We start from the raw sequence: 27,783 nt of genomic DNA, 5'->3' as shown, positions 1-27,783 counted from the left end.
GTCAGGAGAGCAAGTTGCACTCTGTGGAGTTTGCGTTTCTTTTATTGATAGCTGTTCATACGTGGGTAGAATATTCACTAATTGGGGCAGGGATTTCTTAGAAGCAGAGTTTTGCACCTTTTCTTCCTTATTTGGCCAGGGGTTTCCCATCATAACACCTGCCATTTTGGGCCTGTCTGGTTTGATCTGGCTTCTTGTGGTTTTTGGAACACTGCCAGGACAGGCCTCTGCCTTTACCAGTAGCTGACCATGCCTTCCTCTTTGCTGGCCTCCAGGTATTCTGTTAGAATCTAACGAACTGCCTCTAACAACGTTATCTACACTCGGTTCCATACAATTATTAAAGATCTTTTTTTGGTGGCAAAACGGATCCAAGATCACTTTCAGAGTACTAGGAGAAATGAAGCTTAAGGGAGTGCGTCTTGGAAGAAAAACTGGCAGGGGAACATCTGAGACCCAAAAGAAAAATAGGTTTAGAGACACATGTCTAGAGCTTGCTTTACCTGTCTTTTCCTGAAACCCAAGTTGGCCTTATCTATTTACCCCAGGTTGATCTCCACGGATTTTCCTTCCTGTCCCCATCTATAGATCTGTCTATTCCCCCACCCAACTGACAAATGCCTTAGCACAGGCTCTGCCAGTAAATTTGTTTTGTGAAATCTCAGTCATTGTCTAAATTCGGCCTGCTCTATGACCCTGGCTCTCCAGACAAATTCTGGGTTCTCCATTAACATAATTCCCTGATCTGACACACAGTCATTTAATGAAAGGAACATATCTTAATTAAAACATATGATTAGCTTTGTCAATTTAAATGAAAATGACTCTAATTTAGACATAGGCTTAGAATTTTAAAGTTAGAAGGGGCTTAGAGATCACCTAGTAAATGAATGGTTTTGGTAATTGTCTTCCCCTGCTGTGTGCATTAGCATCTGTATTGCATTCAGTGCTGTCAAATACATATTTTAAAAGAGACAATACGACCTTAGGAATACAGAAAGTTTCTAATTGTTGTACTTCCTAACAATCTTGCCCAAGTCCTCTGACCTTAGAGTTCATGACATAATTATTTATCAGGCGAGGGATAGAATTATTTATGGCTTAGAGTAGATAATAAAAGGGATTACCACCCAGGCAGCTTCTTCCTTAAACTCAGTTTTCCTAATCTCTTTCCCTATGGCAACAGAGCAATTACTTTCCAGCATGTGGATTCCTTTGTACTTTTAAATATAGATAAATGCAATCATGCTAAAAACTTGCGAGTTAGCTAGTGCTCCCGAATTTAAATCCCCAACTGCAGAAAGCATTGATTCGCAGCTTCATTTCCTACAAAACCCCGTTACAACTGTACGGAAAGGACCAGATGGCCTTCAACTAATCCTTAAGTATCATAGTTGTGATAAGGTCTAATATACCTGAATCTTAATTTAAAGATCATTTGCAGAAAATGAACTAAGTTTACTGGGTTTTTTTTCTTCTTAGAAATTTTAGGTAAAGGTTGGTATACAAAAAAAAAGTTTATAAACAAAAGGATGCTGGCTCAAGATGGGGGAGTCAGTAAAGGATAGAGTGAAGCGGAATCTCGAATTCTCAAGGACTCAAATGCATCACATGTCAAAATCAAATTATACCAGAGAGTGTATTAAAATATTAAAATTAGTATTATAGAAGTTACCAAATGACTTCGAAGAATTTAAATCTGTATCCATTAAAAAAGAGACAACAAGCCCAAAATGAAGTCACTTGAGATAAGTCCCACTTCAGCAAACCAAATCGTAATACCTACTTTGAGTTTCACAGCTTCTCCCAGAAGTCAATCTGGAATTATCTGACCAGCATAGTGAGGAAATCCATGTCAAATGCCTTCTCTGAGGGTGCGTAGGTGACACAGTTGGCTAAGTGGCCAGCTCTTGGTTTTGTCTCAGGTCATGATCTCAGGGTCCTGAGATGGAGCCTCGCATTGGGCTCTGCACTCAACATGGAGTCTGCTTGAGATTCTCTCTCCCTCTCCCTCTTCCCTCCCACGCTCTCTCCCTAAAATAAATACATCTTAAAAAGAAGACCCCTTCTTTCTCCCATAGCAAAGTGTCCTTGCCTGAAACAATCCACTCTTTGATAGAAACTTCCTTTTCCCGCCTTTCTATCTGTGAAAGTCTTTTCACATAGCTCTTCAGAGCTCTTTTCTACCTGCTAGATGGGATGCTGCCATATTCATGAATCACTGAATAATGCCAGTTAGATCTTTAAATTTTACACAGTTGCCAATTTTTTTAACAGTTTCTTGTGAAATGAACCTCAATTATTAGAACACCTGAATTAAGAAAAATTTCTATAAGCCTGGGTGTGAATTTGTCCTAAATGACAGTCAATTCTATCAAAAATGGAAAGTCCATCTAAAACACTGTGAGACTAGTTTTTCAGTTCCCAAATAGCTTTCAAAATACTGAATGTATTATAACTAGGATACCTTACATAAAAGAAATGTGGTGGGTTAGATTCAGGGCCATTGTTTATGAAAATAAACCCTGGGTTTGTTATCTCTTGGGTTAGAAAGATTGAAGAGCAAATAGCTAAAGTATCTGAAGATTTTCTTCCTTTTCGAGAATATTAAAATATCATTAGAAACTATAATAAATTTTAATTGTATCACTGGAATGATAAAATACAGGTCAAAGTTATAATGGCATATCTTCTGAGGATTAAAACGGATAAAACAACACAATGTCTTCCCCAAAATGCAGCCTTATCATCAGTCATGTTCAATGACGGTCAACGTGATATTTTGAGAAAATCCAATTTCTGCTTGGTTCTAAAATTAAAAACCAGTAACTGATGGCATAGGTGATTGACTCAAAAACATACATTAGATATTGCCTAAATCTGAAAATGTTGTTTCTTTTTTTTTCTTTTTTTTTTTTTTTAAAGATTTATTTATTTATTCGACAGAGATAGAGACAGCCAGCGAGAGGAGGGAACACAAGCAGGGGGAGTGGGAGAGGAAGAAGCAGGCTCATAGTCCAAGAGCCTGATGTGGGGCTCGATCTCATAACGCCGAGATCACGCCCTGAGCCGAAGGCAGACGCTTAACCGCTGTGCCACCCAGGCGCCCCTGAAAATGTTGTTTCTTATATTGAACTAATGTTGTCTTTAAATACAAAGTGAAAAGTACTTTGAATTGAATTTTCATTTATTAACGGAACATCTTGAGACCTTATATATAATTGATGCAGGTATTAATTTGGGTTGTATGGTGCAGAAAAGGTAGAAACAAGACTTAGAAAAGCAGATTTTAGACAGATCCTTAAAAATCCTAAGTGTGTTGATAAGGTCATATTTTAATCATTTAGTCAATGCTAATCCAGAGGTAATATTTTTAAGCAAAAGGGCAATATAATTAGATTCATCAATGAAAGAAAATCCAAATAGGGAGGAGGACTAATTGGGGTAAGATGGGAAAAGGAAAGGAACTTAGTTCTAATCTACATGAAAAACATTATAGGGCCAGATCAAAATTAACATTAGGATGGAGAGGAAAATAAAGATTAAAAAAAATGATTAGGAACTAGAATTGTTTAGAACTTACTACTAATTTGATGGATGGTAAGAGAAAAAAGAAGAATCTAGAATAACAGTCACATTTTTGAGTTGGGTAACTAGTGAGTGATTGTTTCATTTTCTCAGAGAATAGGGAAAAAAACATTTGAGAAGGGAAGATTTTGAGTTCTGAATATGTAAAGCTTGAAATGAGTGTGGTGAAAATGACAAGCAGGTGGAGTTGAGAATTCTTGTTACTTACATGGTTAAATAATGAGTGTGGTTGTGGTTGCCCAGGGAACAGACAGGAAGACAACTCAAGGTGAGAGTCTCAGAAGAGTTGCCTTTAGGTGGAGAACCAAAGTTCAGGAGGATGAGTAGAAAGAAAATACAGAGCAAAAAGAGAGAAAATCAACAAAGACTTATCCAAGCATTCAAGTTTTAGTAGTGTTTTATGAAAGAGTGAAATAGTAATTAGTGTCAAAACTAAATGCCAAGGGGAAAAAGGAATGCAAAGACGCCATTTCATTCACGAATACCACTAAGTATCCTTAATCCATAAACGCTGTTAGGTAAGAGATGAAATATGCCTAGAAATATTATAAAATTGAAAGCTAATCTCCAGAACTAGAATTATATAGACCAGAGGGCTTCAAACTTTGAAGATACTTAACAAAAATAGAGCCCGCTGCCCATATAAGTAAAACCATTAATAAGTATATACATTCACTATTCTAATATAGGCATATTTCAAATAGTGTGAAATTTTTTAAATGATTGAATAAAGTGGAAATAACTAAAATATTTAAAATAACCATTTCAGCTGATAAAATGTTATGAACATGTTGGTGCTCAGTAAAAAAATGTGGAGGGAGTAAAAAATACAGTTTTGAACAATCCTCTGTGATGGTGTGAAAATGTTAAATTGGCTAGAAGAAACTTGCCAAAGTCAATCAGAAAGTTTTGTTTCCTTCAAAGATTAGCTCAACGTTCATGAGCATCTTCTCTAACATAAAGCTTCTAGCTAATAAAAGAAAGCAGTTTATTTTTAAAGGGAGGAGGCTTCGTGCTGTGTATTATTCATATTATTTTGATCAAAACGTCTGTTGTTTATCACTGAAGGGGAAAGAGATTATTCTAAAGTGAATTCCTATCCTAGGAGGGGAAAAATCCCATTACAATTATCTCTTACTCTCCAGCACCCCCTCAAGTCCTAAGGACAAAGAAATAAAAATCATTTCAAAAGCTTTGAAGCAAGCTGATGATCCTGATGATACAGTAAGACAGGAGTACTGTAAATTCTCTGAACACCAACCACTTCCAGATAGCATTTTAATAATTTCATTTAAGCAATTTACCCTTAGGATTACTTTATATAGATTTAAGAAAACCTTTTCAGGAAATATGTATTCTTAAAGGCCAGATTTTCATTTGCAATGTGCAGAGTCCACCTGGGAAGCATACCATGTCACTAAAAAGTAGTTCTCACCTAAAAGGTTACTATTACCTTTATTCTTTACTATTAAGAGTAATCCTTACTAGTTGATAGTAGGGCTACACCATCACATTTTTCTTTTCCCGGGTAACACATAGGTATGGAGAAAGGTATTGCTTTTTCCTACATTACGTCTTTTATTTTCTCAAAATGTTTATCAGGTATTTATTTCATTGTTAGATTCTCAGTGGGATAACAAACCTGTCAGGTAATTTCAGGTCAGAAAATATGAATTTTAAAAATCAGATTTAGATGGACTATTGGGGTCTTGATTCAAAGATGTAAACATATAATTTACCAGGAGGGAAACGATAGGAATAAAACTGAGCAGTAAAATTTGCCTAATGTTAATCCAAAATGATGGTAATTCAAAATGATTGCATCATGGCCTTGACTCATTGGTTCTGTTAATCAGCCTCATCTTGAAAAGTGAAATAAACTTAGCTCTATCTCATAGGGATTTCAGGACTCAAGGTTAATTAATTACTGATTACAACATATTCTGAAGAAACAAACACTCATTAAGTATCAAGCTGAGGGCAAGGTTCTATCTTCACCCCTCACTAGTGAGCTCCGTGTGAGCTTGAACAAATCATACAAAGGCTTGGGGCGCTTCAGTTTCGTCATCTTGACAGGATCAGTTCTAAATTGCCTTGGATGGCATTAGAAGTCCTTGTGCGCTTTCCTTGACTAATTAATTAGACTTTCTTTGCACCCCCTCTTCCCACCCCTTCCCCCATTATTCATTTTATGCTTTAAGAATACTCAGTTACATAGAGTTTCCAAAAAATGTTCTATTTCTCATGCCTCCATATGCGCTGCTCTTTCTGTGCAGAATACTTCCATCCCAGGAGTTGGCCTGAACTAGCTCCCTTCACTTTCAGACTACTGTACAATGCTCCTTCCAGAAGATGAGGTGATCTCTGACGACTGGGGTCTCTGGCAATGTCCACACCAAGCTTACTCATTCTTTTAAATGAGCCATGCACATCTGCCTGGTTTACCATTAAATAGTATGCTCCTCAAGAAGCTTGAAGTTTATCAAGGATAAGACCTCAAGGATATGAACTTAGTTAACATCTTTATTGAATATACTTACATAATGGATTTACTGATTGTATATTAAAAAAGTTATAAAATCAATTTACCATTGTATACAAAATATTTGATATCAAAGAGCATTCTAAAAATGTTTACTGAGTAATAACCATGTACTAAGACAATTGGTAAGTATTGAAAATACAAAACTAAATTATACAAAGTCCTTGTCCTAGAGGCACTTGGTACCAAAGAAGCAGGCAGGACTACAAATAGACAAATAGAACAATCTGGTGATTTCTATTGAGAGACAGCTTTGTATATTGAGGTCAGATAGTGGTGAGACTAACCCTGCCTAGAAGAGAAAGATCAAGCAGGTGAAAATTGAGCTGGTCTGCTAAAGTACTGGTAAGGAGAGAAAGTAAGAAAGACCATTTTAAAAGGAGTGAATGGGACATGCAAAGATAGTCAAACTATTTTTAAAGAACAATGAGAAGAATAGGGTGGTGGGATAGGAAATGCACATATCGGGCAAATGGAATGGTAGAAGTCTAAAGCTGTAAACAATTTAAGCATGGGTAGGGTCAAGAATTATTCTTTTATGGAAAAGAGTGATGTGATCCAACTTGTATTACTGCAAGAGGACACATCTCAGAAGCTAGGGAAAAACACAGATGGAAATGGGGAGACAACAGGGACAGGGATGGGAGATAAGAACAGGTGACCAAGAAGTCCTTAACATTCTCCTGAGCATGACTAAACATTAGTAGGTTTCTTCCTAACTCTATGCCCCTCACTTCCCTTTTTTTAGAATATTTGCTTTGAATATTTGCAATTATAAATTATCTACCCCATTGAGATGTACATATTCTCCCACCCTCTTTCCAGTTTTACAACTCAAGAATATCTTTCTCAAAGACTAGAGAGCCACAGTTTTCCAAACACAATCATCAACAAAGGGGGGGTCCTTACCTCTCAGTCTTAATAGGAGGGTGAGAGGCCAACTTCAATAAGCACCAGTTACCAAACACAAGGGGCCTGATCACACTGACCAACTGTCCCCACTCGTGCTCCAGTACTTCCCCACTAGCTCATCCTTATCCCACCCTACCCCCACTTAAAACTCTCCCACCTTTTTTTCTTTTTTTTTTTTTAAGATTTTTTATTTATTTGACAGAGATAGAGACAGCCAGCTAGAGAGGAAACACAAGCAGGGGGAGTGGGAGAGGAAGAAGCAGGCTCATAGCAGAAGAGCCTGATGTGGGGCTCGATCTCAGAAGGCCGGGATCACGCCCTGAGCCGAAGGCAGACGCTTAACCGCTGTGCCACCCAGTTGCCCCCACCTTTTTTTTTCAGTAGAGATCAATCTTTCTTCTCTATTGCAAGAGAATTGATCCTTAATGCAATAGTCTTAAATAAAGTCTTTCTTGAAGTTTTAAACAAGTGTGTGGTACAATTATTCTTTTATACCTGAAGGAAAGCACTAACTCCTGAAACGTGCATGGACGAGAAGTCACATTTCTGAGATGTGATCCTTAGGGGAAAAGTTGAGGATAATCCTGAAATATGTAGGTAAGTAGACAATCATACCAAGTGTCTGAACTAAAAGAGAAGACTGGAGAATACTTTTCCCCCCAGAAGTTCAGTTTAAGACTTGCTACATATCAGACTTCTATAGTATGTACTAATGGTGGCCATTGGAACAATGGCCTGCAACAAGAGAAAAAAAACATGTCTGGTTATATAGAAACCAATGGTTACAAATTCATTACACACACTTTTGAAGTAGATGTGGATTGAATACAGTTATAACCAAAGTTTTAATGGAAACAACACTGAATCTGGTTTTTACAAATATATATTTGAATTCTGGTTCTCAAGTTTAATTACCAGGTGATCTTGAACAAGCCTTTTAAATTTCCTAAGCATCTGTTTTATGTCTATCTGTAGACAATGCTAAGAATAAAAGGTATCACCGGTGGTGGTTATCAGAGTTATTCAACCTTTATTTCTGGTTCTCCTATCTTCTAGGGAAAAAGATAGGTTATATTTCCTGATATCCCTATGGTTAAACCAGTTCTAGTCAATGAGTTGTGAGAAATGATGAATGTCACATATGAAGCCCAGTTTGTTTTTTTCTAGTTTTGAGATATAATTAACACATAAGATTTGTATTTGTTTAGGGCATACAACACAATGATTTCATGTATGTATGTATTATGAAATAAGTTAATATCCACCACCTCACATAGTTACTCTTTTCTTGTCATGATAATTTTTAAGATCTACTCTCAGAAACTTGCAAATATTTAATATTTGAAGTATTTAATAGTGGGTGTAAGACTACCTTTCCCCACTTCTCATTTCCCTCCAACATGTATTTGAGATGTTCACTGCTCCCTCAGACTGGCCCCAGAGACACTACAACCAGGAGAACTCCCTCCTCCTCCAGGATATTCTAGCTTGAGCAAGAAATAAGCCTTGTTCTTCTGACTCTGGAAGGTTTTTTTGTGATGTTAGTTATCTCAGAATAACCTTGTCTATCCTAAATGGTACAGTATTCAACTGTGAAACATAAGTGGAAAAAATAGGACCGTATTTACCACAAATCACTATATAAGTTATTGTCAAGTTAAAAAAGTTATTGTCAAGTTAAAAAATTTCCATTTAGGGGCGCCTGGGTGGCACAGTGGTTGGGCGTCTGCCTTCGGCTCAGGGCATGATCCCGGCGTTGTGGGATCGAGCCCCACATCAGGCTCCTCCGCTACGAGCCTGCTTCTTCCTCTCCCACTCCCCCTGCTTGTGTTCCCTCTCTCACTGGCTGTCTCTATCTCTGTCGAATAAATAAATAAAATCTTTAAAAAAAAATTTCCATTTAAAGTTTAATAGAAGAATGCCAGAAATATTTTCCAATATGAAATATAGGCAGCCAAAAAAATGTGGTAAGATAGTTTAAAAATTATTTTTAGTATAGTATATATGATAAAAATTTGTCTTAAAGATAATTATTGCTACAGTTTTAACTACACCATTTGTAGTATTACCCTTAAGTTCTGAATCTTAATTTCATACCAAAGTTATAACTGTCCATTATACATACATTGATTTTTTTTTTTTTTTGGAGAGGGAGAGCAGAGAAGAAGAGGGAAAATCTCAAGCAGTCTCCAATGCTCAGTGCAGAGCCCAAGAGATAACCCTGAGATCATGACCCTAGCTGAAATTAAGAGTTGGATGCTTAACTGACAGCCACCCAGGCACCCCTTATACATGCATTATTACCCCTATTATTTTTATTAACAGAGAACAAGGTCCCACAATGTCTTGTTAACAAAATCCATCAAAAGTAATTTCTGGGCATATCTACAATTTTAGTGTTGGATAATTGCCATAAAATTGATTTTATTGATGTCTAATTTACAGTTCATTTTGAGCTTTTAAAGATTAGAATGTTTATAGCAGCAATGTCCACAATAGCCAACCTATGGGAAGAGCCGAGATGTCCATCAATAGATGAATGGATAAAGAAGATGCGGTTCATATATACAATGGAATATTACTCAGCCATCAGAAAGGATGAATACTTACCATTTACATTGACATGGATGGAACTGGAGGTATTACACTGAGTGAAATAAGTCAATCAGAAAAAGACAATTATCACATGGTTTCACTCATATGTGGAATATAAGAAACAACACAGAGGATCATAGGGGAAGGCAGGGAAAACTGAACAGAAAGTCATCAGAGAGGAAGACAAACCATGAGAGACTCTGAACTATAGGAAACAAACTGAGGGTTGCTGGAGGGGAGGTGGGGGGTGGTAATTGGGTGATGGGCATTAAGGAGGGCACATGATGTGATGAGCACTGAGTGTTGTATACAACTGAATTATTCAACTCTGCATCTGAAATTAATGATACGCTGGCTAATTGATTTTCAATTAAAAATATAAAAAATAAAGACTAAAATAGAGTTGACATAAAATGATCTATTTAAGATGAACTAAAGCCAACTTCTGATGACTAATGCATAAATAGCCAGCTTAATGCTGTGTTATAGTTTGCTAAGAAGAGATTAGCTTAAGTTTTGGGTCAAAAAAAAAGAACAGATTTCCAGAATATCAGGGTCTAAGAAATAGTTCTATGTGCAGATCAATTAGTATTCAAACTGGAAGAACTTTCAAGACCATTGGAAGAGACTTGCATATAATGAATCTTCAGGAGATAAACTAATGATGGAGTGAACACCTTGCAATTCAGGGGCCTTGTCCGTAAGTATTTGAATTTTATCCCTCAAACAGCCAAACAAAGGATGAGTAGTCACTGCCCTTGCCTTATGATTTTTACAATGCATGGATCCCTTTATTTTCATTAACTTTCAGGATCATCATGTTTTGAAATTAGGAGGGAGCAAAAGGACTCACTCCTCCTGCCAAGTAACAAATTAGCATCTTACATTGTTTATTAACTGCATCCAATTGCAAATGTCACCAAACAGCTATTAAACAGCAAGTCCTATGCACAACAATCAATGGTGCATGACACCTCTGATTAGCTGCAGTTTTTTCTGAAAGGGTGATTATTCTTAGAAGGAATATTTCATTACCCTTAATCTGAGTCCAGTTTATGCAACCATAACCTGAAGCTTCATAAGGTATGTGACCAAACCTCAGTATAAATCTATCAATGCTGTGGGTTATCTTAATGAACCATCTGTATGATTGAAACGTACTATTCTAAGTTATATGTCAGAGCTTATTAAAACTCTCATCAATTGCATTGTTGAAATTTTAAAAAGGTTCTACTATTTTAATGCATGATTTGTATTACCCTTCACTTGAAACAAAGCAGTGTTCTCTGCAGTTTCCAAGCAACACATCTTTTTCAATTACTATTTAGCATCGAATTCTGTCCCTAGATTCCTAATGCACTTCCCTTACTCACTGTGTGTATATTCAGAGTCTTGCAGAATAATGAAACTATTCCATTACTTTGACCAAATCTGCTGTATGTCATGGGTAAACCTTTTGTAAACAAGATAAATGCATTAGGACATTCAAAACTGAATCACATCAGTTGAACTTAATTTCAGCAGAGAAAGAATTCAATTTAGTTAAAACTCTATTCAAAAAGAATTTTTACTGATTAGCGTTTTCATCTTATTTAGTAAGAAAATAGAGGAAAAATTCTGAAATCAGCCATATTCACTCTTACCTTGTAAACTAAGATTACAATTACAGAGCAGAAATAAAGTTTGACTAAAACAGGCTTATAAACATGATAATGGGGGCGCCTGGGTGGCACAGCGGTTGGGCGTCTGGCCTTCCGCTCAGGGCGTGATCCCGGCATGATGGGATCCAGCCCCACATCAGGCTCTTCTGCTATGAGCCTGCTTCTTCCTTTCCCACTCCCCCTGCTTGTGTTCCCTCTCTCGCTGGCTGTCTCTATCTCTGTCAAATAAATAAATAAAATCTTTAAAAAAAAAAAAGATAATGAAACACACGTTTATCATGTGCTTGGCCTTGATTTAAGCCTTTGACACATATTAGCTTTATAATGCTCAAATTAATGCTTAGATAAATTAGCTACTAGCATTAGTCTCACTTTATAGAGGAGGAAACTAAGACAAGGGGAGTTTATATATCTCCAAGGCCAAAAATTAATAAATGGCAAAGGCAGTATTTAAACCAAGATGGCCTGACTTGGAATAATTAAGTAATTGATGCTCCAAAATAGTCATAACTGATAGTCTACTTAAAGTTAAATCCAATAACCTACCAAAAGAAATTATCGGAGAGTTTCAACACATCCAAAATTAGTTCTGAGTTTCATACATGTTGTACAGCAATTATTTCATTCAAAAAGCAATTATAATTTCACAGTAAACCTTAATGAGGGAAGTATTACTAGAGGTAAAAGGAGACATTTTATTCCCTGTGCACTGAGTTTGTTCCAAACCCAATGTTCCAAGGGCCATTCTTAACCTATTTCTCTAGAAGGTCCACTGCTGTTTCATGTTGCCAGGTTAAGTTCCCCTGAAAAAAATAGTAAGGATATGGAAGAGGATTTACAAAGTGGCTACTGTTGCACACAAGAGATTTTCTGTCGACTGACTATTGGGGATAGAGCCTCTTTCTGAGTGTTTCTCTGTAAACCTGTATGTTATTGATATTTTCCAGGCCAGTGAGAAAAATCAAGTTCAATAAAAATTCATCAGTTCATCATGTAGCTTGTTTTACTTATTTGCTTTAACAGATATGGTTTGGTTTTCCCATACACAGACAGTGATTTAAAAACTTAGCTTTCTAGCAAGTGTTGGTAACACATTTTGATTAAGTGACACTACCCGGAAGACAAAAATTGGCTTCTGAAAAAGATGTTTTAATGCTTGGTAGGTTTTCTTGGGTAGTGGGCAGAATTTATACATAATGAGAATATGCAAGGGATTTAACAGTTTTGATATAATTATCCAGTACAATAATGTAAACTGCTTAGCAACATACCTTTAGCAGCCAAAAACGAAAAAGAAAAAAAAAGTTTACCGTAGTAAAAATAACCCGGGGCAGTTAGATATTTTATGTGTACTGCTGTTGGGGTATGTATTCTATGCTCTACTGTTTCAAAATAAAAAATAAATGGTACAATTCTCACTTTTTACCTTTGGCGCCTTAAAGCCAAGTGTGTGGAGGAGCTCAAGTTCACCACTAACTGTAAATGGACAAAATATACCACTCCATTTGTTCTTTTGCTGAGTAGTTTGGGATCATATACTAAATGCTTATTATCTCATTATAATGAACAGAACTCAAAAGAAAGAAAAATTTATGTGATTGGGAACACCTTGCCACACATCTTGAAACAATGGCCATGTCTACTTCTTAAAGGAAAATTTATTTATTTATTTATTTATTTGGGGGCTCTTTTTATTTTTTATTTATGATTTCTCTCATCTATGGACCATAACTAGGAAGATCGGTAGGGGAAGAAAGGGATAAAGAAAGGGGGGGTAATCAGAAGGGGGAATGAAGCATGAGAGATTATGGACTCTGAGAAACAAACTGAGGGCTTCAGAGGGGAGAGGGGTGGGGGAATGGGATAGACTGGTGATGGGTGGTAAGGAGGGCACGTATTGCATGGTGCACTGGATGTTATACGCAACTAATGAATCACTGAACTTTACATCAGAAACCAGGGATGTACTGTATGGTGACTAATATAATAAAAAAATTAAAATTATAAATAAATAAATAAATAAATAAAGGAAAAGTTATTTAAATCATCTTTTCATTTTGGTTCTCCACTTTTTGCCAACCTCAGGGCCTGGTACAGAGTGCTAGAAGAACACCTGACAGAACTGTGTTGAATAAGAATTCCTACTGTGTACTGGTCTAGCCAGCCCTGCATGAGCCTACATGGTAGCATGAAGAAGAGGATCAGAACCCCTACAGTCAGCATCACTACTGCTCAGACACGAGGCAGTACTAGTCAAACCTTGCATGATTCTTTCCAGCCAATGAGAAGGAAAGACTAGTGACTATGTGTGTGGGATGGGGAGGGAGGGGAGAGTAAGAATAGGAGCACTAGCAACAATCTTTATGAAAATTGTTTGCTTTACTTCCAGCTTTGCCACCTTAAATCCATAATCTCTGTTGTTGCCAGAGAGATGTTTCTGAAACACAAATTTCATCAGTATTCTCTTCCCCACATAAATTCTTTTAATTTCCTTCCACACTCCAACATTTTAAGCATCATCTCTCATCACCAACCCATGTTGCTTATGGTCCAGACATACTAAAGATGATGTCTTTGCAAGAAGAACCAAAACAAAAACATTAGAAAACTCAGAAACATTAAATATATAAAACTATGACCATTAATAGCTTTCAGAATGTACTCTTCTATTCATCCATACTACTTTCATCCCTTCTTTGTTCCCTTCTCGGGAACTGTATATGCCAAATGTGCCTGGCCTCTCCTCGTATCTTTAAACTTTGTGTGCACCCTTCCAATTATCATTTAAACCATAATCTAGTACTTTCCATAACACTTTCTTCTAAAGCCCATGTTCCTCTTTGTAGCTACTATTCTCTTCCCTATACTCCACAACTCAACTTCCACAACTCAGCTTATTTATAGGTCAATAAAATCAATGTGACTACTCCTGTGCAAGTTACCAATGACTTTACACATGCAAAACTAGGAATTGGATTCTGTTGACTGCTCCCTCCACTGAGAGACAGTTCAGCTCCTAAGTTACTCCACTTTTCATAGTTTACTTGTAACCCCGATTCTTCCTTCTTTGTACCTGCCCTGGTTTCTCCATTTCTGCTAAAACTTTAAATACAAGAGTTCCTTAGGGCTTTGTCCTATCCTCTCTTCTCTTTTACAACTATATTATCCTTGTAAGGAATCACATCTCCTCCCATGGAATAAAAAGCAATCTATATATTGAAAGGTAGCAGATGCACTACCCCAAATATGACACTTTGCCATATTGACTATTTTGAGACACAGTTACCTAAAAACAGCAAATGATGGTAGAGGTTTTCTCCGAACTCCCTTTCCTCAAGATGAATTCTCCAAACGGAACTCAATTGTCATAAGTTCACTTCCTGAGAGTGAGTTTTATCAACCAAGGGAAATTGACTCATCAACATAGACTAGAAGTCAACACTACACCCAGACAAGCTTTGTCACAAATTATCACAAACTATCATACCTCCCTCCCATCTATTCTAAGGGCCTGTTCATTCTAAAACTCATGGACTCACTCCTAAAAGGCCTTCAACACTCCCATCTTTTTCCTGTTAAGATGATATTTAAACCTGAATCTTAAAGACACCATTTTGAGGTCTTATACTGTTGCAAAACCACTCTGAAATTATTAAGCTCACAGATATACAACATTCAGGTACAGAAACTCAATGCATCAAAACCACATACAGTGAATCACAGTGCTCTTGACTTACATAGCAATATGCCTGTTTGAAGATACTTATCAACTACAATTTTATTAAAATTGTGGACTGAATGGCAACTTGTACTAAAAGTTTATCTTTCTACTGAGAGGTGTGATACGACAGAGCTGGAATGGAGTGTAGACATTAGAAGTCAGTGTTTGAAAAGATGTTTTACCCACATAACTTATTCGCCTAATCATTCTATTCCTTCAGAGATAGTATAGAATTAACAAATGCAATATTCTTCTAGGTGTGAAGTATTTTGCTCTATTCATACAGCAAATGTAACACCACCATTTGATTTCAGTTAGAGATTGTTTAAGCACTGCTTAAATTTTTACAACACAGTTAAGCAATTTAAAATGGAAAGGTATGATTATAATCAAAATCTTTTTAAAAACATGAATTCTTACCAATTTGTAGTGGAGCATCATATAAATGACTTTTTTTTTTTCCTAATTTCATTCCAGTGTTTCTTCTCATGGGCACCTAACCTCCATATGACACAATGCAGACAGAACCAGTGAGGCTTGGGGGAATGACAAGTACTTAAATGTGAATCCTACTTTCTAGAGTTTGAGGTCTCTCCACCTGACAAATCACTTAACATCTCTGGGATAATTATATCTACCTTCAAGCAAGATTATGAAGACTGGAGATAATATAAATTGACCAGCCATACTTGGTTCATACTAGACAAAATTGTGGATGTTTTTAGTAGATGGTCAAAACTAATCCTATATATGTCCTATAAGAAAATATCTTCCATCTATCTCTATAAGATGGCAGAGAATTATTCAAAAACAAGAACAGAAACATTTGGCAGAATTATGGAAGAACAGAGAATCTTCTTTACACTGGAAAGCAGTGGAAAAAAGAATTAGTTTAAATAGTACCAATTTCGTGCTGGGTGCTTTACATATTCCGTATCATAATTCTACAGAAATCCCATAAAGTAGATTTTTTAAACTCCAGATATTCCAAGAGGGTACCATGGCTCCAAGAGCTTAACACACTTTTCTTGTTGACTCCAAAGCCCATGTTTTTGCTGTCTCAGGCTGGGCTCTAGAATCTCTATAAATGCTATCCATGATTCAGGAAATACATGCGGTGGGAAAAGCCTAGACCTGCCTTCTAGTGAAGGGCAGAGAATAGGTCTACAGGTGCATGGAATTGAGGGCACTAAGACTTCCTGTCCAGATCTTTATCTTTATTGGGACAAAAGATGGCAGATGGTATTCTGGTAATACCCTAATTCTTGACGTAGGTGGCTGCTGGTGTACAAGTGCAGTTACTTCCAGAGAATATATCAATATGTATACCTTTAATTTGTGTATTTTATGTATACCCACACATATATTTGTATTTATACACTTATATGTGTTTTTATATATATTTACTTCAATATAAACAAAAAATCAATGCCCAGTGTGCACTTGCAACAAAAGAATCTGGACCTAACGTAAAGGAATAAGAGAGCTCACTGAATTAAATGGCATTTAAGCTTTGACCTGAAAGAAGAATCCAACCAGAGTTACACAGCAACAGAAAAACTAAAATGTGTACAAAATTGGTACAGGGGTCAAGGAAGCCTTCACAAATGGAGGAGGACATTGGGAGACCAGCCAGAGTATTACTGGAATAATCTGAGCAGAGCAAGCTGCTTCTAATAGGTATAGCTTGTGAGGGCAATGAGAACATTTACTAAAAAAAAATATGAAGTTAATAACTTTACAAGAAAGCAAATGTTAAAATCTCACACCTTAAGTTAATATTAGTCATAACCCAACTTTCTGGAGGAATACAAGTTACTCGTCATGATTAGAGTACTTTAAGGGAGGTCCTGCTGTGAGAAAAGTTTAATTGGTTGTTTTCTATATTCTGTGAAATGCACTTTTAAGAACTTGCTCCTTGGCAGCAAAATTGGCATTTTGCAATGTGTGTGGAGCCTGTATTATAATGAGACATAGGGACCTTTTCAGGGATGGAGCAAACCAGCCTGTTGGACATTTATATTCAGCTTTCTAAAAATTAAATAAGAACATAATTTCCCAGGTTAGCTCAAGAGCTTCTGGTTGCCTGTGATGAAGAACTGGTTGGGAGAAAGACCAAGGAATGTCGTTAAAGTCTGGACTATTCTGCTCATTTACAAAATTTACTCTTATTAAAGCAGTTGTTCTTAAAGTGTCATCCAACAATCAGCAGCCTCAGTAACACCTGGGAGCCCATTAGAAACGAAAATTCTTGGGCCCCACCCCGGATCTACTAAATCAAAAACCTGGAATGAATCCAGCGCTGTGTTTCATAAGCCAAGTTCTTCCAAAGAACATTATATTCAGAGAACCAGTACTTAAAACTTCCCATTTTATCACTAATCATCAGGGAAATGCAAATCTAATTCATAGGAATATGTCACCTTACATTTGTCAGAATGACTGGAATCAAAAAAAGAAGTGTTGGTGAGGATGTGGAGAAAAAGGAACCCTCCTGCACTGTTGGTGGGATTATAACCTGGTGCAGCCACTGAGGAAAGCAGTATAGGGATTCCTCAAAAAAATAATTAAAAAAGGAATTACCATATGATCCAGGATTTCCACTAGTGGGTGTTCACCCAAAGAAAATGAAAACACTGGGGCACCTGGGTGGCTCAGTCAGTTAAGCGGCCAATCTTGATTTTGGCTCAGGTCATGGTCTTAGGGTCATAGGATCAAGCCCCACATTGGACTCTACACTTAGCGAGGAGTCTGCATGAAGATTTCTCTCCCTTTCCCTCTGCCTCTCACCCCCTTTTCAAATAAATCTGAAAAAAAAAAAGAAAATGAAAACACTTAATTCAAAAAGTTATCTTCAGCCCAGTGTTCACTGTAGCTTAATAATGGCTAAGATATGGAAGCAACTTAAGTGTCCATCCATAAATGAGTGGATAAAGATGTGGAATATATACAATGGAATATTACTCAGCCATAAAGAATGAAATCTTGCCATTTCCTACAGCATGGATAAGCTAGAGGATATTATGCTAAGATGAAATAAGTCAAAGAAAAACAAATACCACGATTTCACTTACATGTGGAATATAAAACTTAAACAAAACAAACTAGATGTTAAAAAAAAAGATTCAAATTAAGAACTGATGGTTGCCAGAAGGGAGGTGGGTGGGGGATGGGTGAAATAAAGGGGATTGAGAAGAATGAACTTCCAGTTATAAATCGTGGAGATAGAAAGTACAGCATAGGGAATTAGTCAATTAGTAATGTTGTATGGTGACTACACTTATTGTAGTGAACACTAAGTAGTGTATAGGATTGTTGAATCAACACACTCTACACCTAGGGGCACCTGGGTGACTCAGTTGATTAAGCATCTGCCTTCGGCTCAGGTCATGATCCCAGAGTTCTGGGATCAAGCCCTGCATTGAGATCCTTGCTCAGCAGGAAGTCTGCTTCTCCCTCTCTCCCTGCTTGTGTTATCAATTTTTTAAAAATCTTAAAAATATGGGGCACCTGGGTGGCACAGCAGTTAAGCATCTGCCTTCAGCTCAGGGCATGATTCCAGCGTTATGAGATCGAGCCCCACATCAGGCTCATCTGCTATGAGCCTGCTTCTTCCTCTCCCATTCCCCCTGCTTGTGTTCCCTCTCTCACTGGCTGTTTCTATCTCTGTCAAATAAATAAATAAAATATATATATATATATATATATATATATATATATATATATTCTACTCCTAAAATGAACATTGTTAGTTTTAAAAAATTCCACTTTAGGGGTACCTGGGTGGCTCAGTCGTTAAGCATCTGCCTTCGGCTCAGGTCACAATCCCAGGGTCCTGTGATTGAGCCCCACATCAGGCTCCCTGCTCAGCAGAGAGCCTGCTTCTCTCTCTCTCCCTCTGTTGCTCTCCCTGATTGTATCCTCACACACTCTCGTGCATGCACATACTCTGTGAAATAAAATCTTAAAAAAAAAAATTCACTTTAACCTGTTAGTTGGAAGCTGCATAAGAGGAGGAGGTCATACATATCCAAGGACCTCTCAAATGTATCTAGTCCCATCTTAGCCTGGTTTTTGAACATGCTATCAACATACCTCACCACCTGTATAGTACATCCTTTCTCCTAACACCATGCACAGCAATAATCATGTTCCCTTTATCCCACTCCAGGATTACTTCCTCTGAATTCTTCAACACTTGGCTATCTATATCTTGCTTCCATTCCAGAGACGACTTCTCTTTGGTAATTGCAGTGAGCTCCTCCTTGTTAAGTGTCAAATCATGGTCTTAAATTGCATGACTCTTTATGGTCTATGTCCTACTAGAATTTAATCTCTATTAGAAAGGTGATTTTTCTGTTTTGCTCACTATTCTATTCACAGCATCTGGAAGAGTATCTAGCACAATTACTTGCTCAACAAAATTTTTTGAATGACAATGAAAATAACTTGTTTTCAGTTCCTCAGCCTACACATCTTTGGGGTACTCTACAAGGTTAACAAACTCCATGAACACCAATTTTCAAAACCATCAAATCTCCACCACTGATTTCAAAAGTACTTCAGTTTCTGGCTTTCTTCATATGCTTCTCAGTCTTTTTAATGCTCCTTTGCGGGAGATTCTTCTCTTTGTTTTGCAACCTCATCCATTCACAGAGAGACAAAAAATGATAGTAATTGAAGGCAAATTTTGAAATCCGATCCGATGAGAATTACACTCTATGACCCTTGCTTTTCTCATCCGTAAACTGGTGCCCTGATGTTATTTATCCTGCACTATTTTCAATACTAGATGAAACTGTAAATTATAGCAACTGACTCTTACTATGTTTAGTTGTTGATCATCTGCAAATGATGGAAATCACGAACCTCCAACTTTTAACTGTTTCAGATCTACATTTGCAACCTCTTGATGGACAACAGATTTTTTTTAACTTTCTGTTCAACTTGTGAAGATCACACTGATTAGTTTTCCTCTTCGGATGACTTGGAATCCTTTGGCTCAATGCTCCCTTCTCATCTTCAATATCCAATCAATAAGTTGTAATTTTTTTAAGTGACCTAATAATCCTTTCATATCCGTTTTTTTTCATTTCCAGTGTTACATCAATGGTACACACTGTGTAGACAAGCTCATTACAGCAGTCAGCAAATGCTGTGTGCATTCTCTCCAGAGTCTATTATTCCACATTCTGTAGCCAGAGTGCTGCTTTAAAATACAAATATATTAAGACTATCCATTGCCTTCTCATTGTTCTTAGCAAAAATGAAGTAATTACTATTCCAGGCTACTAATCTCAAACTGGTTTAGCTCAATCCCAGCCCTCTAATGTACAAAGAATGTTCCTCCCTAAAGCATGCTAGAGATCTTGGGGGCACATGCTCTAAGATGGCCATAAAGGGAGCCAAAAATGGTTATGTACATCCCATGGCATGGATAAAAATCAGATGGACCCATATGTGGTCTTGATCAGTGATCCTGAGTTATTGAGAAGCCCTCATGCAAATGAATGTTTTGCAAGCCCAATTTACTTATTTCCTTCTGGGTCCTCTAGTTTTTCTCATTATGCTGTTCAGGTTTCCCAATCATTATAATATAACAAGTCCTGCCTCCTCCATCTCTCCCATCCCCCTCCATCCCCGCNTCCACTGGGAGGACAGGAAGACAAGGACAACCAGAAACATTTTTTTGACATCTCCCCAAAATCAAAATATGAATTTTTTTCTTTTCCTCTCAAAGACAGAAAGGGCTTTAACTTCAAATATTCCCAGGTTGTGAGGAAAAACAATTGTCCTTAAAAGCATTCAAGAAAAGCAAGTAAAACCAATGCAGAGATGGTTGAATATCCAAATCCTATTGGATTAAAAGAGAAATTCTTAACGTGGTCTACGGCATCCTTCCCAGTCCAGCCCTTAGTGGGGTCTTCAGTCTCCCCTGACACCATGAACGCTCTTTGCTGTCTTCGGAAGTCACTATTGGCCTTAAGCCAGTTTCTCACACTTGCCCAGCCTGTCCTGCCACTGGAATCGCGCAGGCTGTTCCTACAGTCTGAGATACCCTCCCTTTCCTCCTCTGCTTCAGTGCACCCTCACTGTTCTTCTCAGCTGCAGTCACTTCCCTCATCTCCTTGACAAGGTAAAATACTTCACTGTTTAACACTTGAATAGCACTATATTCTTAGGTGCAAGATTTATAGTAAGCACTCCATAAAAGTTAATGAAACTAAAATTAGTAAATACTTTAATAAATTATTTTTGCAGGGTCTATGGTCTAAGCTTGCAATTCGTTTATGTGCTTCTCTCCGCCCCCGCCCCCCCCAGCTATTAGTGATCTGCTGCCAAGAATGAGCTCTTCATTTTTTACTCTAACAAACTCCATGACTCAAATTTCTTCCCTAGACAGTTTCATATTTCTTGCTGAATCTGATGTTAAATTCTCAAATGTCAAATATGGTTAAGTTCCTTTTCTGCTCAAAATCCTTCATTGGTTCTTCATGTGCATAAGGAATAGATACAAGTATCTTAACATGGTGAAGTACTTGCTAGTCTGAACTCTCTGTCATATTTACCTGCTTACGGTATCTCCGGCAAAGTAGCTTCGGTGTTAACTACATCAACATATCTGCTTTACCATAGATACATACTCCAAGTTCCTACGGGTTAAAGAATATGTACAACAGAAGCTGAAAAATCCATTGGACTTGATAGGGGGCAGAATTAAAAAATTAAACAGACTGGGAAGACCTTATTTCCTTTCATGTCTCAGTGAGAATTTCCCTCCCAGATACACACGTTTGATTACCCCATGTTTGCCTCCCTGTGTATTTTTTTTCTCTTAATGTCTGTTTTCATTATTTTTTTAAGTAATGTGGTTTTACTGGAAAACGTATTGTAAATAAGTGCTACTGGTTGTATTACTGATCATTATAGTAACGTATAAGCCAGTCAGAAAAAGGAAAGTTTGAGTCTATTATTGTATGCATCAAAATAACATTAAAAAAGAGAACTGGATGGTCCACTGGTATGTCCAAAGCACCGTAGCCACATCATTTGGACATGATCAAGAACTCGCTCTTTGAAAGCATAGAGACGTGTGGCCTTGGCAGGTCCTGAGCAAAGGGGGCAAGGAAGAAGTCTTCTGTCAGGAAAGGACCTGTGAAGCCAGAAGGTTTGCCACAGTGGAAGTGACAGATAAGCCTGTGGGTGAGGCTCCATGGGAAGCAATGCCCAAAGTCATCAAGTATGTGGGAGACACCAATGACAAGGGAATCAGGATGGGTGGACAGTTCCCACTTCCTTTGCTGTGTGTCCCAGTGAAGATGGCTCCATACAGAAGAAATTAAAAGTCTGGTTCCAGATTCCAAACCACTTTCAGAGCAACCTGCCATTTTCTACTGATGACAGCACGGAGGTGGAGGACAGGGAAAGCATCAGTGTCTCTTCCCTGCAGTTTGTTGGTATGTCAAGGAAGTGGACTATGTAGCTCATGCCGCCCAGCTGTGGACCATGGTGGAGGGCAGAGCCACCTGACGGAGTGATTTCTACTTCTACACCAGCTATGACCCTCCCATGAAGCCCTATGAAAGTCACAGTGAGGTCTGGCTGGTGAAAGGATGAATGACTCACTGAAGCCAGAACTTCCCGAATACGTGCTTCTGTGTCTACTTCCTCAAGGGAGAAGAAGGGAGCAAAGCTTGTAACCGAATCTCCAGCTTAACCAACTTTCCTTCAAAGCCAGTTACTGCCCATTTTCTGAAATAAACATATTCCATCTATGGTTTTTTTCTCAGTGTGGGAAATACTACAGCCAAGATAGGCAGCATCCCTCTAATGGACTTAGGAAGTTCTGTGGGGCACCAGAAAAAAACCCAGCAACATTTTCCCAGCTATGTGGGTCACTAAAAACGGATTAAAAAAAAAATGAAACCGTATCTTTGTCATTGAGAGAAAAACGTGATATGCACATGATCGTTTACCTGTGATTCATATAAGACCTTTGTCTAAAAAAGAAACTGAAAATCATAGGGACAACTGGATATGACGGGGTAGCGAAAAGAACTTATGCAATATTTAACTGAACACTGACCATGTATATGCAACGCTGTTAAGACCTAAAGGAAGGATGTGAAGGTGATTAAATAGAAACTACTGTCCTCAACCGGCTTAGTTTCTCTTGAGGGAACAGGCAGGCATAGGATTGCATTTAACACAAGGCACATAGTGTAAAGTGCCAAAGTTCTATAAAAACTGAACGCTTTGGCAATGCCCGAAAAGGAAAAAAAAAAAAAGATTAATTTTTACTGAGATGACTGGATCTGACTTGATGATTTACGTGACATTTGACCTGAGTTGAAGACAGTGGAAGGTTTGATTAGCCAGAAATAGGGAAAGAGGTCATTCCAGGCTAAGGAGAAGTTGGAGGTAGAGCACAGAGGTACGCAGGGCATGAGCTGAGGCTCACATAAGTCTTCTGTAAGAAAAGGATTCATATACGAGATGAGGTTCAAAGGACAGATTGGGGTCAGACTGTGAAGTCTGAATTTCATGTGAAGAAATTTTTATGGCCACAGTAAGGGGCAACAGGAAAAAGCACTTTTTGTTTTGTTATTGTTTGAAAATGACCAGGATTTAGTTTTTAGCTATTCTAGCTCTAGGGCATTGGGAAACACAAAAACTATCTTACCCTCCATCTCCTAAACAATAAAATTATACCTATTAAACTATGGGGTTGGTTTGTTTCATTTTGTTTTTTTAAATCATTTACTCTGTGCCAGATTCTGTTCTGGAGCTGGTGATGTAGCAGTGAACAAAAGAAAAAAAGAAATCCACGCTTACACAAAGATTAAATTTTTGAGGCAAAAAGCCATTAAGAAAAAAACTCACCCATGGTATGTAATGTGGCGATAAATTCCACAATGGAACTACAGCCGAGTAGGATGGTAGAGTGACAGAGGCCACTATTTTAAGTAGTTAGGGTAGGCCTCACTGAAGAGGAAACTGTTGGTCAGGTTCTCACATACATGGCTTTGTGGGGTTCAAAGTCCAGGCAGACAAGACAGCAAGGGCAACTTAGCTGAGGACAGAATGTGCAGCAGGATAGTGGTTGAATTTCAGCTCTTTGGAAGGTTACCGGCCACAGTATTTTCATATGGATCAAATGTGAGATGTGAAAACGTAGTCTGGGATGACTAATGGTTTTTTGGTGTGAACATCCATAGAAATGAAGGTGTCCTTCACTGAAAGCATATTTCACCGAAAGGCATCAGAACACAGCAGGCGGAACTGGTGAGGAACAGAATCAGGACTTTTGTTCAAGATGCTCTTTAGATCTACAAATGGAGATTTCAAGTGGCCAACTGTTATACACACCTTTAATTCAAGATAAGGTTGAGGTTGGAGACACACATTAGGAAGCATCAATGAGTGCATAGATGGTATGTGAGCTTGGGAGGGCACGAGAGCAGTCCCAGAGAAAGAGAGAACGGAGAGCAAGTCAGGGTACAGAACCTCCAAGTTTTCTCATACATTAGTGTTGAGAAAATGAGCATCCAACATTAGCACCTAAGGAGCTATGGTTAATGAGGAATAAAATTGAGTATTCTAGAAGAAAGGTAGAGATAGTACATCAAGAAGGAAGAAATGATCAATTATGTCATGGGCAAACAATTCAGGTAAGATGAAAACTCAGATTGAACAAAATGGAGTTCTTGGTGAAAGCAACTGGAGCAGTTTGAAGAAGAATGGTGATTTGGTAGGCTTAAAATATTTCCTACCAAAAGTTCCTCATCCTGTAGGATCTTATTAAAAGACCCAAAATATTTAACAAAAAACTAAACTTTACAAACATTAAAAAAACTTTTTAAAAACACAGCCGGGGGCACCTGGGTAGCTCAGTTGTTAAGCGTCTGCCTTTGGCTTAGGTCATGATCCCGGGGTTCTGGGATTGAGTCCTGTATCGGGCTCCCTGCTCACTGGGAAGCCTGCTTCTCCCTCTCCCACTCCCCCTGCTTGTGTTCCCTCTCTCGCTGTGTCTCTCTCTGTCAAATAAATAAAATCTTTAAAAACTAATAATAAAATAATAAAATAAAAACATAGCTGAAGAGTATAAAGGAAATTTTTGAAGGCCAAAATAAAAAGGGAATACCATTTCCATGACATGCTGTCTTGTAGCAAACCTTATACCAAGACCAAAATGGTTTTTATTTGTGAAGAACATTATTTGTAACCATCAAAAAGGGAGAGGAACAACAAAATCTAGGCCATACAATTGCCTGGAGCTGAATTAGAGACCCTATAACATGAAGCTGGGAATCTTACAGACCTAAATCATCAGTGAGAGGGTGATGTAAAAACAAAGAAACAAACAGAAAACCACAGAAAGGGTGGAAAAAAAAATACTCATTGGTCACAGACTTGAATCTGTTGGAAGAGAAAATATATATACCAAGTTTTTTAGACCACAAGTCACGGTTCACACATTTTGATGCCTGAATACATTCTTTAGGGTTTCTGTCCTCAGTCTTACTGGGTATTTTAATAAATCCTCAATTGGAAATGTCATCAGATATCCAGAAGCAAATGCAAATTCTTTCTACAGGAAAGATGACCATCTGTGGCCACAAAGAGTTCTCAGATTTCCAAATACAAAAAAGTAAATGAAACAGATGAGGGAAAGGGACCCCATAAATGAAAATCAGAAAAAAAAATGAACAGAATGAGGGTAAAAATGCTATTCTATAGGGTGTTTAGAAACATTCTCACAACAAGGCAAATTTTCTCTTGGGCTTCAGACTAAGTATTTTATTTTGGCCTATTTTCCAGTTTGCTAATTTTTTCTTAAGCTACATGAACAGTCTTCCTTTACCTCTTAGATTGAGTACTCAAGTTCAGTTATTACACTTTGCAGCTTTATAAGTATAACCCATTTGATTTTTAACACTTTTTAATTCTGTAAAATTCTGAAAACGTTTTATGTTTTCTCTAATTTCTTTAACATTTTAATGAATTATTAAAAGTCAGTGTCTTAGTAAACCCATCTTGATCTTTATGTATCTTTGTTATGTTTTTATATTGGGCTTTTGTTATCCATGTTTTACCTGGGATATTCCAGGTAAACTTTGACTGAATTCCAGATGTGTAAAACATAGAAATTTTGAAGACCTGAGTCATCTTCTCTAGAGGGAATTTCGTTTTGCTTTTAATATGCATATAGGGGAGGGGGCAGATCTCCTTAATCTGAGTACTGTTTAAGTTCATCTTTAGTTGGGCTTCTCTATTTCTTATTCACTCTTTTCCTCAACTAAATGCACAGAGTATTTACCAAGGCCTCTCTTCATACTCATGCAATCCAGTTTTGTACTCCATTCCTGTAAGATGTGCAGATTTTTCAGCTACTTAAATCTCTTAATTTCCATATGACACCCAGCTTCTTAGCCTTATGACTCCTGATTAACACCTAGAAGGTAGGTCTAGAATATTAGGTTCACTGCTTTGAAACACTCTGAATATCACACTATATGTTAACTAGATTTTAAAAACTTAAAGAAAAAAAGAACACTCTGCCTTTATAGCATTTGAATTCCTTCATACAGATTCCTTTTCAAGTATTTTTCTAATTTTTGTGGTTTTCTTCCCTTTACTAGGAGATCTGAAATAAATCAGGCTGCTATTTCCACAAACAGAAACTCCAAAGATACAGTTTTACCTCTAGGAAGACAATTGGGAATGTAATTGTGAAAGACTACAGAGGACTTCAGACATGCCACTGATGCTCTGGTCTATGGCATTCATTGTATTATTTTTATGTCTGATACAAACATACAACACTACATAGTCTGTAATGAGGATCCTGTATCTTAACAGGAAAAAAAAGGTGGAGAATTAAAGAAATGGGAATCAGCAAGTACAGAAAAGTTTTTGGTTTTATTTCAAAGGGGAAGCTGAGAATTTGGACATAATTTAAAAGGAATAATGGAATACAAAGAAAGGGTCTACAATCCAGAATGCCTCCATGCTGACATGGGGTGGTATGAAGACTGAATTCATCACCTGAAACACAAAGCATGGATACTCATGTAACAGGAGTACATTATCTAAGTTTCCTTCTGACCTTTTTATCATTTAAAAATGCCAGTTGTGGGGAGAAGAGATGGGCTGTAAAGAGAGCAGTGGAAAAAGTCAAGATGGGGTCTTGAAAAGGATAAACAAGAGGTGAGAGGTGAGAGAAAGTGAGGAGTTTTTAACAACTCTTGGATTTCTAAACTCTGTAACTGGGAGGAAAGCAAGATAGCCTTGCATGCATTGGAGAAACCAATGTCAGATTACTATATTAACACCTAGTTACAGAGTCCAAGGAAACCAATAGTCTGTTTGGGAAATTACTTTGACATGGTTTGTAACTTGGTAGGATGTGCATTATCCCAATGCTATGGCAATAAGGTAGTTTTAATAGGAGTGAGCTGCTAGGTAAGCTTACGTTCTACTTGAATTCAATAGAACACAATCCTGAGCTATATAAGGGTCAGATAAAAGCAAAATAATTCTCTTGTTGCCATACTTAAATGTCCTAATTTCTTTCTCATAAGGAGTACAATTATCTGAAATTAGCGTTCAGTTGAGAGAACAGAATCTCAGAGCAAGATAGATGAAATTCCCATAATCCACAGGGATGTTCTCTCACTGGGATTGCTGGTTTGCATTAACTTGGTTAATTTGGATTCCAAGAGCATTACAGCTTTGCTTGAGATGGGGAGTATTTGTCACTT

General features: G+C 37.5%; 1 pseudogene; it reads left to right on the top strand.

The window, feature by feature from the left end:
* Nucleotides 1–22,075: 22,075 nt before the first annotated feature.
* Nucleotides 22,076–22,636, top strand: LOC100480774 (annotated as a pseudogene).
* Nucleotides 22,637–27,783: the final 5,147 nt, after the last annotated feature.

The sequence above is a fragment of the Ailuropoda melanoleuca genome, chromosome 7, assembly GCF_002007445.2.
Source record: "Ailuropoda melanoleuca isolate Jingjing chromosome 7, ASM200744v2, whole genome shotgun sequence".
Classification (NCBI taxonomy): domain Eukaryota; kingdom Metazoa; phylum Chordata; class Mammalia; order Carnivora; family Ursidae; genus Ailuropoda; species Ailuropoda melanoleuca.
This window is presented reverse-complemented; position numbering and strand designations above follow the sequence as displayed.